This window comes from Rhinopithecus bieti, unplaced genomic scaffold, assembly GCF_001698545.2.
Source record: "Rhinopithecus bieti isolate Rb0 unplaced genomic scaffold, ASM169854v2 scaffold_39641, whole genome shotgun sequence".
In the NCBI taxonomy this organism is placed as follows: Eukaryota; Metazoa; Chordata; class Mammalia; order Primates; family Cercopithecidae; genus Rhinopithecus; species Rhinopithecus bieti.
In genome coordinates, this window is record NW_016816248.1 from 22,043 (window position 1) to 27,342 (window position 5,300).

Here is a 5,300-nt window from a genome sequence, read left to right on the forward strand (position 1 = left end):
AGTTGCAGTGAGCTGAGATCATGCCACTGCACTCCAGCTGGGTGATAAATCAAGACAAAGAAAGAAAGAAAGAAAGAGAGAGAGAGAGAGAGAGAGAGAGAGGGAAGGAAGGAAGGAAGGAAGGAAGGAAGGAAGGAAGGAAGGAAGGAAGGAAGGAAAAGGAAGGAAGGAAGGAGAAAGAAGGAAAGAAAGGAAAGAAAGGAAGAAAGGAAAGGAAAGGAAAGAAAAAAAGAGAAAGAAAGAAAGAAAAAAAAAAGAAAGAAGGAAAAGAAAAGGAAGGAAGGAAGAGAAAGAGAGGGGGAGGGAGGGAAAGAGGAAGGAAGGGAAAGAGAGAGGAAGGAAGGACAGAAAGAAAAGGAAAGAAGGAAAGAAAGGAAGAAAGAAAAAGGAAGGAAGGAAAGAGGAAGGAAGGAAGGAAGGAAAGGAAAGAGGAAGAAGGAGAGCGAGAGAAAGCAAGCAAGTGGAAGAAAGGAAGGAAGAAAGGAGCAGAATATGTTGAAGGACTGAAATTAGAAAACAAGGAAGGGCCAGGAGGATTCAGGCACAAAAGAAGAGTCTGCCCAGTTCTGACTCCTCTGTGACCACAGAAGGATCTAGGATGAAATAGGGCAGGTTTATGCTTAGTGCAAAGGCTGAAGTCGTGTTGCAGAGGAGAGGAGAGGAAACACATGGAGGCCCCATTCCTGAGAGCATGTTGGCTTTGTGCTAGCCTGCCATTTCTTTCTTTGGTAGGATGATTAGACTGAATTTAAAGAAAATATTTGTGAATACATATTGCTGTCCTTTCTTTCAACTCACCATTGCTTTATAGGAGAAAATTTCACAGGAATCGGGGAAGGATAAACAATATAATCAAGGAAGGGGAAAGAATATAATCAACATCTACTTTTAGGTTGATTATCCCAAATTCTTCTTCAAACCCTGGTATATTTTCCAGTTCTCTTTGGAAATGTTAATATCTCTGACTAGCATGTCAAAAAGTGGTAAAAAGAACAGTTTGACCTAATCGGTCTCATTTTGCACAGTAAAGAAATCTCAAAGGAGAATGTTTAATTTATTACCTTTGTGAAAAACAAAGCTCTGAATTATAGATTATAATTATTTTTATGTGATTCTTTTCCAAAGGTTTTAAAGATGTATTTGCTTTGTGTCTCTATTCAGAAAATTTTTGAAGATAAAATTGAGCTATTTTTGTTAAATTATTGAATATAGAACTTTATGGCTTAGATGGTTACAAGATGCTATAGCACAGATTGTTTTGAAATCTGTTTGCTTATTTAGTACATAGAAATGTGTCATAGACAGCATATGAAGCTTTTAAGTTGGAATCAAGAGGAATTCTAGCCCAGTTTTCATAATGCAAGGGTGGTAGTCAGAAGGATCTTTGGTGGTGGACATAAAGATCATAGAGGTTGAAATATGACTCGTGGCTCTCACTTGGGAAATGATCAGAACAAGGTGGCTGAGCAGAGGTCACACAGCTTGTGACAATCAAAGATGGTCTTTTAAGTTTAAATTTATGGGGAGGGGACATCATACCAGCAGCAGCCATCCACCAGCCACTGGCATCTACTCAGTGGTGAACAATTGGCTGCCTACATGGTGAGAGTCACTGGCCTGACCACACCACAGTACGGTGACTTGGGTTCCTGCAGAGATATTCTCCATTCCCACCTTTCCCCCAAACATTTGCATCTTGCTTAGTGAGAGGGGGTCTCTAGCCTCCTGCTTGGAAGTCATTGAGCTCTTACCCCACCTGGCAGTGTAGATGGACCAGGTGGAGGTACTGAAGTGGGGGTGGGGACTAAGGAGCTATTACTGCTATGTGGAAATACTTGCCTCTCCCAGATCCAGCTTTAACAGTTTTCTCCTGGTGATGTTAATAGCAGCTCCTGCACAAAGGAGTTGTCAGAGTTTATCTTTTGAGGAGACAAAATAATAAGAATAGTTTTACCAAAGAATGAAATATCACATAATGTCTGCATTTTACCATTAATTTGAGTACATTTTTGGAAAACTGAATGTAACAAAAACCCAGGAGATTTTGGAAATTGTATGTTTACTAGTCACTTTGTGTGAATTTTTATATAAGCATTGTTTTATGAGTTATATAAAATGTTATAAAATACAATAATTGATCAATAAATGTTAGCCATTACTGAGTATAGGATTTAAACATATATTTTTTCTTTTTTCCTCTAAATTCAATATTAAACTATTACTATGAAATTATAGACCTATGAAGTACTTGTTAACAACCTGAAGTTATATTGGTAAGTTATAATTGGCATCCTGGGTACTTTGGAGTACTGTATCTTTATTTGTGTTACATTTTCTTATGACAGTATTTTGTTATTTTTTTCATGGTATCTTTGTGTTATGGCTGGGCAGAAAGTTCTGTTAGAGCAGAGCCTTTCTCTTCGTTTTCACACTCCACCTTGAAATGTCTCTGATGGAAGACACTTCAAGCTTAAGGCTATATCTGTGCCTCCTGCAACTTCCCAGAGAGCTTAGCCGGCGCCCTGCAGCCTGCAAAATGAAAAAATAAAAAATAAAAATGCTTTATTTTATTTACTGACTGAATGAGATAATTAGGTTGTATATTTGAATGGGCCACACAAAATGGTTTACTATCCCAGCAGTGCAGAGGTAATGTTAAATTCAAGAGAAACATATATTTTAAGTGTTTAGTTAACTAGAGTCACTGCAATGTATAATGACCCACACCAGGAAATCTTTGATTACTTAGACAACTCTTAGACAACCTTTATAGATTGATTATTCCTACCTTCTATATTTCTGTTGCTTTTACATACAGTTCATTAGGCAGAAATAGCTCTTGTTTCAGACCTACGTAAATCTTTCAATGGTACGCTGAGGCAGTCTGGTTTAAAATGTTACACCACAATATTAAATGGAATTACCTTCTAGGGTATGAAGTGAGAAATAAATTATTTGGGGAAATCTAATCAATGATGCTATAAAAATTAATTGCAAAAGACTGGGCTCATTTAACTTTTGTTCTATAAAAATAGTCAATGAAGAAAGATATGGTTAATGCTAGTGTAGGATAAATATGTCAATAATTGTCAGGCAATATGTAATGCTGAGTCTCAAAGATCTAAAAGAAAGAGGCTCGGGTTTACTTTTATGGGCAATTGTAAATGTGGAATCATTTTACATGATGATAACCTAAATTAAAATTTTTGCTACACTTCTTTTGTAATTTTTCCCAATTTTATTATGAAAATTTTCAGATACAGCAAAGTTAAAGGAATTTTTAGGTGAGAATCCGTATACTCACCACTTCCATGCTACCATTAACATTTAACTAAACTTTATCATGTCTATCCATTCTTCCAGCCTTCTATCTAGCAATTAATTATCATTTGTTTTCAGTGCATTGAAAGTAAATTGCAGACATCGTTAAAATTCCTACTAAATATTGAAGTATGCCTATCACAAATTAAAATTTTGCATTTACTTGTATTCTTTTCCTGTAAAACTTATGTGAAATGAATTGCACAAATTGAAAGTGTACACTCTCTAAATTTCAGCACAATCTCACCTTTCTAACCCAATGCTCTACCAGGATACAGAAACTTAACATCACCCCAGAAAGTTCCTCAAGCCTTTCCCAGTGAGTCTTCAATCCACTTTCTAAGGGGCAAGCACTCCTCTGATATTCTTCCTCTCCCATGATTATTTTTTTCTCCTCCAGAATCTTCTATCAATACACTGTTTGCTTTTGTACAGTGCTTCTTTCACTGGGCATGAGGGCTTTGAGATTCATCCCTGTTGTTGCCTGTATCAATAGTTCATTCCTTTTTGTTGCTCAGTAGTATTCCATTGTATGACTATACTACAGATTTTTATTTTTATTATTATTTTTAAAATTTAATTTAATTTAATTTTAAGTTCCGGGATATATGTGCAGAACGTGCAGGTTTGTTACATAGGTAAACATGTGCCATGGTGGTTTGCTGCACCTATCAACCCATCACCTAGGTATTAAGCCCAGCATGCATTAGCTATTTATCGTGATGCTCTCCCTCCCCCCAACCCTGAACAGGCCCCAGCGTGTGTTGTTCCCCTCCCTGTGTCCACGTGTTCTCATTGTTCAGCTCCCACTTATAAGTGAGAACATGTGTTGTTTGGTTTTCTGTTCTTCTGTTAGTTTGCTGAGGACAATGGTTTCCAGCTTCATCCATGCCCCTAAAAGAAATATGATCTCATTGCTTTCTATGGGTGCACAGTATTCCATGGTGTATATGTACTACATTTTAGTACATTATTTATTTAGTACTTTATCCATTCTATCATTGATGGGCATTTGGGCTGATTCCATGTCTCTGCTATTGTGAACAGTGTCACAATGAAAATACACATGCATGTATCTCTATGATAGAAAGATTTATATTCCTTTGGGTATATACCCAGTAATGGGATTGCTGGGTCAAATGGTATTTCTGCCTCTAGGTCTTTGAGGAATCGCCACACTGTCTTCCACAATGGTTGAACTAATTTACATTCCTAGAAACAGTGTAGAAGCGTTCCTGTTTCTCCACAACCTTGCCAGCATCACTACAGATTTTTAAATCTGTTCTCCCATTCATGGACATGTGGGTTCTTTCCAATTTGGGGGCTATCATGGATAAAGCTGCTATGAAAATTTGTCCAAGTTTCTTCGTAAACTGATATTTTCATTTCTCTTTGGTAAATCCCTAGGAATTGACCTGCTAGATCACTGTCTAGGTATGTATTTAGTAGGTTTTTTTTTCCTTAAGTACTTTACATATTTAACACACTTGTTTCTCAAAACACAAAATGCAAGATGGATACTATTATCATCCTCATTTTACCCCTGAGAAAACAAAACTGCAGAAATTTTATAAACACACAGGTAATAAGTGATGAGGACAATGTTTGAACCCAATTAATTAAGTTCCAAAATCTGTGCTTTTAACACGTGATAATTAAATAGTGGGAAATCAATCTGGAGATACACCCAAAAGACAGATCATTAAAAATTCATTAAAAGGCTTGTAAATTAGGTTGAGGAATTTAGACTCTGTCTTCCTAGAGGAGCCTCCTAAGTTACTCATGTCCCCGTTTGCTTTTGACATTACCAGTGCAGGGGATTGAGAAACCTGATCTTATCTGTGCTTTAGAAAGATGACCGCATTCCTAGTTTGTGGAGGAGGATAGAAAACATGAAGCTTAGTGGAGTTTTAATTACATTAGAATTAAATACTTTATTCAATTATTCAGCACATAATTACTGAGAATCTGCCATGTGG